This window comes from Formica exsecta, unplaced genomic scaffold (genome assembly GCF_003651465.1).
Source record: "Formica exsecta isolate Colony F162 unplaced genomic scaffold, ASM365146v1 scaffold211, whole genome shotgun sequence".
NCBI classification, from domain to species: Eukaryota; Metazoa; Arthropoda; class Insecta; order Hymenoptera; family Formicidae; genus Formica; species Formica exsecta.
Window position 1 is genome coordinate 662,019 of NW_021849408.1, and position 15,393 is coordinate 677,411.

At 33.3% G+C, this 15,393-nt stretch overlaps 1 protein-coding gene across 2 annotated transcripts in view; it reads left to right on the forward strand.

The window, feature by feature from the left end:
- LOC115235148 (stress-activated protein kinase JNK) overlaps positions 1-15,393 on the forward strand; it is a 151,820-nt gene that overhangs the window by 15,747 nt on the left and 120,680 nt on the right. For both annotated transcript variants that reach the window (XM_029806738.1, XM_029806736.1), the window contains exon 2: positions 656-701. The gene's annotated coding sequence lies outside the window, so the exon portion shown is untranslated. The remainder of the gene's footprint in view (positions 1-655; positions 702-15,393) is intronic.

Consider the following 15,393-nt stretch of genomic DNA (forward strand, 5'->3'; position numbering starts at 1 on the left):
TTTTCATCTCGAAATTCACGATCTTTTTATTTGACGGAAATAAAACACAGAATCGATCAAATTGCCAGCTGAATGAAAAATATGATTATGAATTTGTAGATCCTTTTCTCCCTTTTTTAAAGATATTGTAAAGTTACAACCATGACGAAATTGTCATCAAATTATTAAATATCTGTTTCAGAATCTATTCTGAATTTATATTGAATTTTACTTCATAAAAATGTCAACTTCTTAATATTAATTTAAGAATTTTAATACAAAGATTAATGTGTAAAAGAAAAATATTTTTTCTCTATAAGAATTTTTTATGTGTGATAAATGAAAGATATTTTTACGTATATCTTTTGAGATAGAAAGAGATGTTTTCATCCCTCCGTCCTATCGTTAAATTTGAAAATACATAGATTCGGCACTATGAAAGGGTTGAGTTGTTCTTGAAATGGGTGTGCCCTTTAGATCCGCGAATGATCCTTGTTAGACCTTTTTCTCATTCGTCCTCTCGTTAGATCACGATCCTCAACATCCAGAATACAAAGGAATGAGCTTTTGTCTTCTCCCTTTAGATCTGTTGTAATTATTTGATTTTAGCGCTCATTCGTTTGTAGAGTGTGTTTCTCGTTAATTTCTATGATTGATGTCTGAATCTCTGTTGCAGGGATCAAGAAAGAGAAACATGGAATCCTTCGTAGCATCGTGAATTGGTGAGTCCTCTTTATCATGCTTATCGCGCGCTCAGAAATTTGTTACTAGTAATTGTATCAAGGCAATTATGCAATTATGTCGTAACATTATATTAGGAACGATAACATTTGAATTTGATTGGCAAATTAAATTGTGAATAACAATAAAAAAATAAAATTAATAGACATATGAATATGTAGTTTTGATATATTCGAAAAATGCAAATTTATTTGATAAATTTATTTGACACATTTTTACAATAGTGAAGTAAATAAAAAAATCAATTAAAATTCTGGAAGGTTGTTAAATGTTGATATATTTTTCGTACTTTATAACAGTTATCGATTAATGCAAAAGCTAATTTCGAATATATCAGCGAATGGATCATTATTGAATGATGCTCCGAACATCCGTGACATAATGCGAAGTAACGTTATCATTTTGCGAGTAATTGTCGACTGACAGGAATTATTAGAAGTGACGCGCGGAAGATCTTGCGGCGACACTTTGTACGTCCTCATTGAGCTTGTAATTAAAGCGCGGGCTTGCATCCCCGTAATGAACCACGGTACATTCATCTTGACGTCATTGGTCGTTATCGCGCGAGCACACGCTTTTCAAAGAAAAAGCTTTCAAAACACCAAAATCGATGTTGCGCGATCTTATACTTTTCTAATTTTTTCAAATTTTATAATTTTTTACATTTATTTGTATAAATTTCTTATTGTATAATTAATTATTTTGTCTCTGGCAGAAAACACATAAGGCTTAATGCATAAGCTCATACTTTGCTAAATTTTTTTCTAATTTCTGAACCGATAATAATATATATTTACAAACTCGCGCATGTCATATATGTATAATAATAGGAATAAAAATTAATTAATTGTTAATTTTTTTACAAGATAATTTTGTATCTCGAGTGAAGCATTTTTTTCGACGATCGATAATTGCGATTGTAAAATTCGTATAATGGATTGGTTTCGTACATTGAACTAATTAATTAATGGAATCATTTCACGAGATCGAGGCATCTCGATTCGTTTCTTAATTAATAGAACTAATCAAGCGCTCGCGAATAAAAAGCGAAAGGTGCTTCGAAGTTCCATGAAACAACGTGTCCGTCTACCTTTAAATTGGATTATTCCTCTTTTATATCCCACTTTCCGTCTTTTTTTTTTAAGTGGACTTGGCCTTTATCACACGCGGCCGTTCCTAATTAGCTAACACAATCGCATTGATTGAATCAGCGACAGCGACGTTTATTTTTTTATCGTTTTTGCTTTATATCAAAAAGAAGTTCTATTATAATTTTTTTTCAACGTTTTGTACTGTTTAATTACTGAAAAGTGCATAGGTTATATCGGAAGATTATCGGTATTAATCAGAATAATTAGAAATTATTAATGATTATTATTTTAATAGTTATCTGATTATTTAATGAAAAATATAATATTCAGAAAATATGATCATTTTGTACTGCGATATCATAATTACTTTAATTAATTCTACTGGTAACGTTCGTAATTGAAAATCGCGTAATTGTGTAAATAATATCTTTATTTATTATTAATTATTAAAAGAACTCTTTATTTGGAAAAATATTTTAAAGTGAGAGATTATATCAGAATTATTGTGAAGATAATTATGATTGTATATTACAAATATTATCCTTATTTTATTTTTATAATTATACTTTAACAACATCAAATTTTTTGACATTTAATTTTTATTGTGATACATTTTCTAATAATAATATTATAATTATATATTTATTATTGAAAAATGATGAACTGAAAATACAACAATTATCTTTATTCATGTTACATTTTTATCTGAAAATCGGGTTGGTACCAATTCTTGAACGATTAAAATCTTCTCGTATTATTATAAATTTAGATTTCCAATTATTTTGTTAATTTTTAATTATTACCAAAAAAATTTATATATAATTTACTGAATGAAAACATCTCTTATATTTATAAAAATCGCACAAAATCATGTCTTTTTTAATTGTTGAAAAATGCAGCGCGACGCGGATGGGCCATTAGCCTGCGTTTCTTCAGGGCCGAGAAGAAGAGTTCTCGCGCAAGCGCAAACCCGTGCCGACCGTAATGGGAATGGTTATGGATTTTCGGGCTCCGCGACCTTCGCGTGTCGACCCACACGTTCCTCCTCGCGCTCTGCATATTGTCACTGGCGTTGCTCGAAACGCCGGGGCACATCACCTCGCGAAAAACCCCCGGCGCTTCCGCTCGAATGAGCGGTCTCTTTCGCTCCTCGTGGTAGGTTCAGCCAATCGCACGGTCTATTCTCGGACCTATTTCACCATTGATCGGACCAATTTTAACCCCCGAAACGATAGCTGTTTTCGTGACAGAGTACGCCTCGTATAATGATATAATGAGTACTTCACGATTCGTGAGTTTAATGTTAATTATACTTTTTGCGAATCTGAAGTCCATAGAAAAATATCAATAGTTTTCGAGTTATAGAGTGGCTCAAAAGGAAGAATTCTTCGACAATTTAATTTTAGAAACCAAACAATTTAATTACAAAATGCTATATATTTATTGAAGTAATAATAATTTTGATATTTTTATCAAGAAAACATCTTTTTTGAATTAAGAAATTAAATTAGAAAACTCAATTAAAGAATTTATTATCAGAATCAAAATTACCAGTTGTATGAGATTTAGATTCAAAAACATAATTTTTGACACAGAAATTAAGCGCGATGACTATGCTGCAACTTTAAAATATCGTTATTATAATGTAGCAAATTTGCGTGAATAATTTTCTACAAATTTACCGTATTTTATACTACTTCTCTTTATTACTTCTCTTAAAAGCAATGCCACATTCAGTTATTTAACTGCGTTTAGTTGTTTGCATTTTTACATCGAATTTAAATGACATTCAGTATCAGAAATCTATCATTAATGTTTGTTTTATTTATATAATATTATAATCTCACAAATGACGGACTCAGTTATTCTATTCTATATATAGATAAAAGAAACTATGTTTAACACTTTACAGTAAATAACTAACACTAGAGCTCGTTTGCATATCCCGGTTCTTGAACGTGAGTCAAGAGCGTTGATGAATGAGATCGATGGAATAAAGGCAAAAATGTGAAATATGAAAGAGGGCATTCATATAATAAAGGTTGTGTTTTGTGAAACGACCCTATTTGCACATGCGCGTGACTCTATTGAAATCGAGTTTTTTTTTTCTTCCTCTTTCTGCACATCTACTTTTGTTTTACTTGCTTTATACATTATATATATATATCGAATATCTTGAACAACCTGCATGATGTCAGGAAACGTGTTTACTTGCGATTTACACCGTCCCAACACGCCTCGCTCGTTCGCCCTTTGCTTTGCTTTGCGATGCAATGTTTGATCTGCTTTCATCGCAACATGTTATTTCCCTTTATACTGAACATTTCGTTCGCTCACGGTGTCGTATTATTGATGACTCGTAGCCATCTCCCAGGAAGACGAAGTGCCCGACGCGATAACGTAGACAAATGGCGGAATTGCAGTGGAGGAAAGTTGGGGAATATTAAGTAACTACTAGGGGCAAATCTGACCCTAACACACTTGTTTCGGAAAGTTTCAAGAAGTACGGGGGAAAGCTTGTTTTTAGTTTATTATCCTTTTAGTGACTTGTCATAACTTTGCGGCTATTTTTTTATTTGTTACGAAAATATAAACGACAAAAAGTTTTTAGTCTGCTTTTCAACTTGTTAACATTTTTATCAAAGTTCTATCATTATAGTGAGTATTTTATAAATTCCAACAAAGAGATATAAAAAGTTTGTTTTATTTTCGAACCTCGTACATTCAACTATGATGATGATACACTTTTCTAGAGCTCTTACAGACGCGCGCGCGATCAAAATTTATAAAATAGCGATCTATAAGATTCCCTTACATCTTGATAGCTCGAGAAATTGTATCTCGGATTGTATCTCTCGTCGTGGAAGTTGCACGGACACGTACTGAATCGTGGATACGTTCTTGCGACTTCGCGGGTATGATTGACACTGCCGGTCGGGTGGTTTTCTTTCCGGAGGGTTTGATGGGACTTTATAAACGGTCCGAGCACTTCTGGAACAGCTATCGCCCGTAAATACCCTCTGGGGCCGCATCACTTCGGAGTCTCATGAACTCCAAAGTCTTGTAATGACTTCGCTCGCACGACATCGACGAGAATCGGCTCACTCTCTCTCGGGAGTGTTCCTGAGGGAAACACGCTTGGTTTGCGACATGATGAAATCAAAGGTGATAAGAATCGATAGCGAGAAAGACGGTTTTCGTCGTCGTCGTTGCCTCTTCTTTCAAGATTGTTTGTTGAAAAAATTGAAATTGAAATAGTAAAATAATCGGAGGCATTACAAAGAGATAGTATGAATGCGTTGGAGGAAGAAAGGCTGACGTGAAAAAATGCCCATTGGACGGCATTCATTCACTGAGAATCCTATTGCGCTCGGCTCGCGTCCATTTTTATCGACGCTGTAATGGCATGTCATTCTAATCTTTGTATCGAGTCGTCACCACCGTTGTTCACGGTAGTGATGATGACTCGATCATACCCCGTGGTTTATACCACCATAAAATATCAAAAAGTATTAAATATTTTGATTCTCATCGTTGATTAGAAATGCATATTTTATTACATGTTCAATTTTTATATTTCTAGAAATGCATTTTTAATAATTTCTACAATTGATCGAAAATACACAACAATGTATTTTGTTCGCATTTTATCGAAGTATATAACCGCTAAAGGGTTGAGTATCCAACAATATCGCGGTTCATTCTGCTATCTATCATCTCTATAATTTTTCTCTCTTTCTTTGTCGCTCTGAGCAAAAACATGAAGTCGCATCTGGCGAAGTGTCGGGAATTTTTCTCACGAGCGCGGAAGCAGTCGAGCGTGCGGATCGAAGGTGTCTGCAAGTACATTCGCGGAGTGCATTCGGTGGATGGCAGGTGCAAAGGGGTGGGAGGAGGGAGACGGAATTATCTCGCGCGACTCGTATCAGCGTTTCAATTTTCCACGAGTGGCAACGTACATCCGGTGCATGCGCGCGGCTCTCAGTCCATGCTTCGCCCTTGGCGAACCGAGTCTCGTCTCGATCGCACAATCGCGATTCATGGAGCTCGGCGTGGAAGGAGATGTTGTAAAATATGCGGCAATGCACGCCGAAGGAATTGTTGCAATCAGTCTTTACTATCCGATCAGATCGAATTCGAGCAAGAAATCTAATTTGGAATCTTTGGTTGCTAAAATAGAGATGCGTTGAACGTTGACTTATGTAAAAAATAAAATTTAATGCTTTATAAAAGATAAAGTATTTTATCAAAATTAAAAACACACACTAGTAAGCTTTATTAAAACACACACGTTGGACGTCAATATTTATTAAAATTGAAATTTATTAATTTATCGAAACGATTGCTTATTAGAATATATTACAATAAAATGGTAATTCATTAAAATTGATATTAAACATGATGGATTGTACTGTTCTGATCAACAATCCAATTAAAAAAATTTATACAACAATTGTACACAACAATTTTTTCTTTTATAAGAAAATTTTATTGTAGGTATTAAGATTTAATATCTCTGATCATGATTTGCAACGTTTCTATTTATTATTTTTAGCTTATTTCAACTGACTTTTGTTATCTATGTATCTGATCAGAATCAAGTAAAAACGAAAAACAAAGAATTCAATATGCGGCCATGAATATGTTTGATCACTGATACGTCAAGTCGGCTCACATGATTGTCTTTTTTCACTGTCAAGCAAGTTTTACGATTTAGTAGGTCACATGATAGAAACTGAGGACTTCTCAAGTAGATACGCGTGTTTACGCGATATTGCGAGTACATAACGGGAGGAAGTATGTTCTGGTATCGCGATTACGACGATGCTGTATCCGTTTAATGATACTTGTGTGCGTGTATACGTGAAAGCTACACGCCGAGGATGATCCGGCGGTTGAAAGCCAGGCTGCGGTACTCTGCGGCAATGCGCGTCGCCATCTTGCTTTATCGATCTCGTTGCTTACCCTTCGTCCTCGTCCTCTTCAGCTATCCAGCCCTGCCCGTTGTTCGTTCACTCTCCTTCCCAACCTTCGCCGTACAATCCTCTTTCTTTTCTGCTTTTCCTTCTCTCTATGTTTATTCGACCCCCCGCGCATGCCTCTCTTCCGCTTTTGTTCCGTATTTTTTGTCCTCGCAAACGCGCGCGCACGAGCATCATTACATCTTCAGCTGCACCATATTTGTCAAATTGTCGTTCGTAAAAAATTCTATGTGCGTTCGGTATGTAACAAAGAGAATATCATCTGAGAAAAATATTCATTATTTTTTATACTGAAGATAAGCATCTTTTTAGATTTTAATATTAAATATCTGTTTCTTAGTGTCAACAAGAAAAAGTATATGTTAAAATCTTGAAAGTATGTATGTATATAAGTCTAGTTCTTGATTTTATTACCAATGTTCTTAAAATTCAATTCGCGCTGAAAATGTGTATGAAGTTGGCATATCAATTGTCAGCATATCAAAAAAAAAGTGGAGTTCTCTTTGCATACAGCCGAGTTCTATAGTTCCTGATCAATTTTAACAATAGTTCTGGTCATTTAACATAAATCTGAAAGCCTTTAGCTTTCAATTGCTTGCTACTAAAAAAACTGTTACTGTTTATTTCGGAACAATAACCATTTTTCTTAATTTGCAACTGTAGTTTCAGGAGTTGTTCCGAAACATACTATATAAAGAATAGATTAAGGATTAAGATACTATTTGTTTCAATTGATAGTATTCTTTCTCAAAGTATTAGCAGCGATTAAATGCCTTTAACGAAGCCTTTTAACGAAAATTAAAACTAGATAAGGGTAACAAAAATTTATTTATTCCTTATTTAATTTTAATTGGATTATTTTAGTTCTTTTAATTTTGGAATATCAATTATAACGAAAATTACTGAATACGTAATTAAAAGTTTTGTGTCTGTGTTTAATGTTTATATCATCGAATTTATTTTTGATATCCATTAGATTTGATAAATTTCTATGTTTACGGTATTATTAATTTCAAGATTCAACAATTATATTCTTGCTCTTCCAATAATCAATCGTATCCAGTTTTAAAATACTATTTTACTTAGTTCTTCCTCCATTAGTATTCCGTTCAGCTTTCATAAAGCGGGAACATCGTTCGAATCCCTTCGTGCACAAACGCGTCTTTCCAGCGGAAGGATGCCGTTCGCGATTCAAGTCATGCACATTGCGCGCGCTTCATTAATTAATAAACATCCCCTCGTCAACGAAGAACGCAGTCCGGAAGAGCCACTCGGCCGACGATACTCTCTCGCGTGCACTCGTTTGCAATTAATTGTCGCCGCGGTGTACCGCAAGATGAACGTAAATTAATAATAAAGTCTCGCGAGGATGGATCATAATTCCTGTTGAGAAAACGCGGCCAGAACAAACCGCTAATCAGGCAAATTCGCTACACTTATCACTACGCAAAGATAAATAAAGTCTCTTTCAAGGTATATAAAACGAACGAGATTATAATAATTTAATAATTTGAATGTGATTTGAAAATTTAAAATTAATGAATGAAATATTTAATTATTCTATTTAACTATATTTTTTTATTGATTTTAATTTTGACATAGAAAATATTGGAATAAATATTCTTAATAAAATTAAAGAATCTACTGCTATACAGATAACATTTCATGATTTATTTTTACTATGATGATAATAATTACAAGGTAAATGTTTTCTGTCATGGATGAATTTCCTTCAGGAATGGAAATGGATGAAAAGGATTTTAGGAGGTAGCAGAACCCTTGAGGGCCACTCGCGTGATCGCGGAGGAATGTATTAACGATGACTAGTGACTATTATTAACACGATAACGACTTCCATGCGTTGGAAATGGACGCGCAATTACGTGAGCATTTACGAGCGTGAAACTCAATACAAATTGCCTAGGGCAAATCCTACGTAGTTTCCGTAATCGTGAGCGATGAACAATACCTAATTGGTAAATCTGGCCGATGTATAAAGGAACATCACGAGTCTCGCGAATTATCATTCGGCAGAGAAATCAGCTTACGGGAAAATAGCGCACTTGATTTCTTGAAAACACAACACACTAAATTTTTTAAATTATTATTTTATTTTATATATAATTTGAATAATATATAAAATTATTATTTACTCTTTTCAGACCTTTCGTAATATGTATAATTTTTTATAAATCGCATAGGAGAATTGATCTTTTTTTTATCGATAGTGCTATGTGAGTTTCTCTCTTGATGAAAGGACGAGCCAAATATATCGGTTTGGAATCTCGAAGATGAGAAAATATTTAAATTCCCGGGAAAATCGGAAAAGAACACATGAAAAGATACGTAATCGAAAGCTCGACCAAGAGGACCGAGTTTTGCCCGGGCTCAGTGTAACTTGGTAAGCTTCTTATTGTCAACATTCAACGATTCAATTCTATGCTTGAATTTCTAGTCTGGATTCTGTATTACTCAAGATATCCGGGCCCGGGCATAAACATACTTTCATGGCATCCGTATTATCTTTTTAAAAATAGTTTTCACAGCTGTTAATTAACATTGAGAATCAAATGCTGAATATGCTATTAAAGAAATAGAAGGAGCTTTTTTATTATAAAAATATTTTGTGCTTTAAAATAATATCTTAATAAGTCTACTGCGATATTTCAAATTTAATAAGATATTTTATTCTTTAATATTATTTTGAATTTACTTTTTTTATTCAATTTGCTTCTTAAATTTTGCTACAAAAATAGTAAGTTCAAGAAGTTATATTTTTTTGATAGATTAATTTTACATGCCGTACATCTCGCAGGAAAATATTTTAAATTATTTTATTATATTAAAATTACAATGATAATATTGTAATAATAAAATCTTATTATAATAGTAATGTATTATAAATGGATTATAATTAACACAAAACGAAATTTCGTTACATTATTTCTTTGAATGCCACGCTTTCATACGGGGATCATGCGACATCCAATCTCCTCGATTGATATCACGTAGCTTGAAGGGTTTAATGCCAAGGATCATCCATAATAGCGATGTCCGACAGGATCGTTTTCGCCAGACGTAGATCTACCGTTAAATTTCGAGGATATGCGCCTCTCTGCGAGCGAGAACTCGCTTACCGTGATGTAGACCGGTCAAATTGGTAGTTCCCCAAGGACTATCAAGAGGGAGAATGCCAAGGCGTAGTCCGACAGACAGGGAAGGCGGGGGAGGAGGGAGGGGGGAAGGTGGAGGAGAGAAGAGAAGAGAACCCTGCGTAAGGAATCTCCCGTGGCATCCGCCACATCTCACGGTTAACGCGTGTCGACGCGATAGGGATCGTTAGCCGCAGTATACCAGACAATAATAAACAGTAGCCTGCCACCGTCGCCGCCCCCGTCATACCCGAGCGTGTCAATGTCGCCGACATTAACCGACAGGTGGTCCGTGTAATCGCGATACTCGCTCTCTATATCGAAAAACGAATAAGAGTCGCGACACAATTGGTAATAACAACAGTGTGAAATTCAATTTCATATTTACGAGCAATTGAAATAATTGCGTGTGTATTAATCTCCAGCGGTCCGAGACAATTTTCCGAAATGAGTCGACATTGATTGCTGCTTTTATTTTAGCTTTAGGAACCTCGCTTAACGATATAACTACCTGTCATCGAATTTAATAATGGAAAGTAAAATTTAAATAGAAATTTAATTTGATCTTTAAAAATTCGAAAAAATTGGCAAAAATGATATACAAATTTTATTTATATAAATTATAATTTAATGTTGTCGTTAAGTTGGATAAGTATAATTTATAAATGATTTGTACACTTTGCAGTATTTAGGAAAATACGTATATAGAATTTTCATAAGTCTCTACGTACGTGTACGAAAATCTATGATGGTCTAATTCGTTTGATCTATGTTTCCCAATGTTTCCTAAAGCGAGTATTTGATTGGGGAAAACGGTTGGAAACCGATTAACGTAATAGTCGCTTCTGGTATAATTGAAATTTCACTAATTTGGGACACTTTATGTCCATCCGGCCACAGCTTTGCTGCTGATCGGATTACTTGCGAAACTACCTGTCGGCCGTAACAAATGCATAGGATTCTCTTGACAAATTTGTCTTTAGCAAGAAATACCGGTTTATTTTCGAGAAGAATGCTATTAGAAAGATGTGTTTATTAAATTTAAAAAATAGAAAACAGTTAATATGATTTATTTTAATGTATCAATAAATATTTAAAATTAAACATGAATTAATATAAACATATTACAGCCATTATATTTGTTCAAACGTTGTTATTCGCAATTATTTATCTGTTACTCTGAAAAGGAGCATAATTGATCTGGTGTACCCTACATAAAAAATCATTTTGAAACTATCTTTTGTTCTTTTCTATCTGAATGTTTTACCAATGCAATTATCCAAATTTTTCAAATAATTACACATTGTGGCTCCGATGTTACATAAAATGTAACAATAATAACTTCATTTCTGATATTATGGCACAGATTGCTATGACGGATTTTGAATATTTCATTCGCGCCAACCGCAAGCTTAGAAAGGTAACGTATACGTCATGACTGTCAAATATAATTCCCACCGTAACGAACGTTTAATCTGTTAATTTGGCAGATGAGGGACAATTTGCTAAAGACACTAGTTTAAAGGGATTTTGATGTATATATTTGCATTAAATTTCAGAAAATTGAAATTACACAAATTTGGGTAGGATTATCTTTCTAGGATTATCCTTAGCCTAAAAAGATCCATCAAACTTTATTAAACGATTTCGTAATCAAATCTCGCTAAAAGATTTTTCTAAAAAATGGTTGTGTTATATATATATATATATATATATATATATATATATATATATATATATATATATGACTGGAAAAAATACATTGAGTTATTCATACAAATGGATTTCATATAAAAGATATTTCGTATTGTGCATTACAATTTTTACTGGATGGGTGTAAAAATGGCCACTTGTACTGCAAAGGAACTTCCATAAAAACAACCATGCATTTGAAAAGAATTTCTCTAGCTGCCCGAAAAATCTATTGTCCTCGTAATCTCGTTTGTATGCTCACACTTGTCAGTTGTGCGAATCATGTCGCTGTTCTGCCCACGGTATTTCTCGCCGGTCAGTTTCGATTCTCTATCTCTCTCTTTAGACTCACTGCATTGAATACACACACACACACACATACGCGATTTGACGTCACACATCCCTGACGCACGCTCAGCGAAGCGTGAAGTGTTGCCGGCACCACGTTTAAAGAATTAAAGCAGATGTTGCATGCGATAGACAATCGATGAAGATATTCCTAGTCTTATTGTGACTTTACGATTTGACACATTCGGAGAAAAATAACAAAAACAAGAAAAACGAAAGGCTGATTATCCTTGTAATTTTAGTGCTTTTTTATTTATAAAATCTAAAACTAATACATATATAAAATTAAAAATTAATATTATTATATAAAAAAATATAAAAACCAAATTTTTTAGTAGAGAGTAAAGTAATGGCTATTTTTTTTTATATCTTTTGTGTGTTAGGGATATTATATATTATTATTTAATATTATTTAACATTATTAACATATTTGTACTGTTATTATTAATATAAATACAACAGACAGTTTCAAAAATTTTTCTAATAATTTTTCTAAGAGAAAGTCTTAGATCCCTTTAGCAATTTTTTTTTAAAGTTGATATCTTCTTTTCTCGATGTAGGATTTCAAGAATCTGAATTCTAATCTCTCACCACATATCCCATTCCGTATTTACCCGTGAGACACACGGCTGAGCATAGAATAACAAGGTGGGTGGAGCAGAGAAGCGTTTCCTTTCGTTAAAGTAGGAAATCTCGTGCGGTCCAACATGGTCGTGAGAACGGTTTGTAGGCGTTCCTCATGGGCCCGAGTGTACGCGTGTCTCGTTAATTCGCTTGTTTAACGACACGGAACGTCCGATTAGACATAATCTGTTAACAGTGCGGAACGTCGGTAATGATCGCTATCGCCTTCAAAAAATCCCTTTACATCAACGAGCATTTAGAGAATTATATTTTACAACAGGAGTAACACTGTGTCATTTTTTTGTTACATTATTATGAATTTTAGAAATGTTATTATATATTATTGATACTTTATGAAGTATATTTAAACTACTTTTAATTATATATATATTTTTTTTAATTATATAATTTTTAATAAAATTTGTCGCATAAAGTTTTATATTTATAATAAATATTTTTTATAAATATAAATTTAAATAGTATATAAATTATTGAAACTGTTTTTAATGAATTAAATCAATTAAATTTACTCAATCAATTAATTATTAATTATAAAGTAAAAGCAACATGCATTGTGTGCGAGAATATAAAAGAAAATGTAAAGTGATACTAAAAATTACATATTTGACGATAATACTATTTTTTTTTAATTTAGATGCTTTTCGATATTGGTATCGCTTTTGAATCGAGGATATTATAAATTCGCGAAGCATTGTCGCAAAATATGCGAAACAGTCGTAGGTGATGTATTGCACGGTAGAGTTTCCAAACGGCGTTAATCCCGTAAATTCTACGAGCCCAGGTCGTACAACGTGTAATTGGTTCCTCGCGCAGCTGGGATTCTCAGCGAGCGAGTGGTCTGTTTCATGGTTAAGCACGAGCGAGAGAGATGACCACGGTATACACCGGGAAAACATGCCGCGGTAGCATCTCGGACGAGCATAGGATGATTACAAATATTCGGCCGCATTTTACGCAATTCTGCATAAATGTTTTCGAAAACTTGATATAAGAAAAGAAAGATTTTTATTTCAAAAATAAAAATCTCAAGAGATAAATTTTCTTTATAAATAACTTTTATTTATATTTAAAGAATAAAAAATGCCTATATACACCCTTTCATCTTTCTCGACATCATAAATGTCATAAATAGCAGCCATTGTCTTTTATAGTATCGTCAAACTTGAAAAATTCCATCTTAATGTTTAAAATAATGAAAGAGAGACAGAAAGAGAGATAACAATCTTTTTTCGAAATTTATCCAGCGATTGCTTTGTTCTGCTGACACGACCTCGTTCGAGGGCTTTTATAATATTTAACTAAATTATAATTGTGCACGGGTCGCTCCACTATCATCGGCACCACCATTACCATCCCCGGACACGCGGTATAGCTACTTGGGCTGGAAAGGGTGGAAGCGAGGTTCAAAGGAGTTATTTTAGGAGCAGGAAGGTGGCCGTCCGATGGAATGTCCTCTCTCCTGACGATTCGTTTTCATTCCTCGCGTTGATATTTCCGTCGTTGTTTTGTGAATGTTACTAGTTTGATAAAACAACATTTTATTCACACTTTATCAAGCTGTAATTTACAATTTAACAATTAGTTTCAGAGATTAAAAATGCAATTTGCGTGATAAACAAATTAGGCTTTAGTGTGATTTATGAAAATGTGATAAAATATTAACACTATTTTAATGAGATGTCACTTAACAAATCTTTCTTTCTAAAATGTAATAAAAAATAAATTATACAAATATTATTTCTGTGTGAATAATTGAGTTTCTTTACTACACGCAGAGATGAACAATATACAGCGATAAAATGCTGAAGAATCGAATTGTGCTGAATTTCTCGGGAATATATTTATGTAGATCGTAAAATTTGGAAAGAAACAGATCGGAAAACGAGCGAAATACGCTTAAGCGAATCTTGTTGTTTTATGTTTATATATTTTACGAAGCTCGTAAGAATTCTCAGTGCTCAAGCGCGGTTAGTCATGATGCTTCACGTCTCATGATTCACTATGGTGTCATAAACGATTTCCCATAAACTTGTGCCTATGACATAGCTTGGAGATAGTGAATGTAAATGTATACATGCACGTATCATATATTATTGTATACGTGATCGCGCCGTTCTCGCAAATCTATTTACTTTTTCTGTGTTTTAACAATTATAGAGAATCTTTGTTGTGTGTGCCCACATTTCTCTATTTTTATAATAGCTTCTACTTTTTTATTATTGCTAATTATATAGATATCGAAATCGATAGATAGATAGAGAGAAAGAAAGAGAGAGTAGACAAAAAATAATAGAACAATAGAACAAAAGAACAATATATAATAAAAAAGTAATAATATATAAAAATAAAACTTGTAAATATATATAATGTAATTAAGAATAGCGAGGATACACAACGAGGATACACAACGTGTAAAAAATAACATAAAAGAGAAAAGGGAAAGTATAAAAGCTGAGTAAAAAAATGCGATAGCTAATAGCAACTTAAATTATAAACTCTTGTCATACCCTCGACATTTAATAAGTATGATTATTTTAAACTGTTTTTAATTGTGTCGAGATGATATTTGATTAAGTGATCTTAGTAAATTGACTTTCAGGTAGAATGTATTTTCAGCGTCATAGCAACTTAACTCTTGTCATACCCTCGACATTTAATAAGTATGATTATTTTAAACTGTTTTTAATTGTGTCGAGATGATATTTGATTATTTGATTAAAGTAAATTGACTTTCAGGTAGAATGTATTTTCAGCGTCTATATA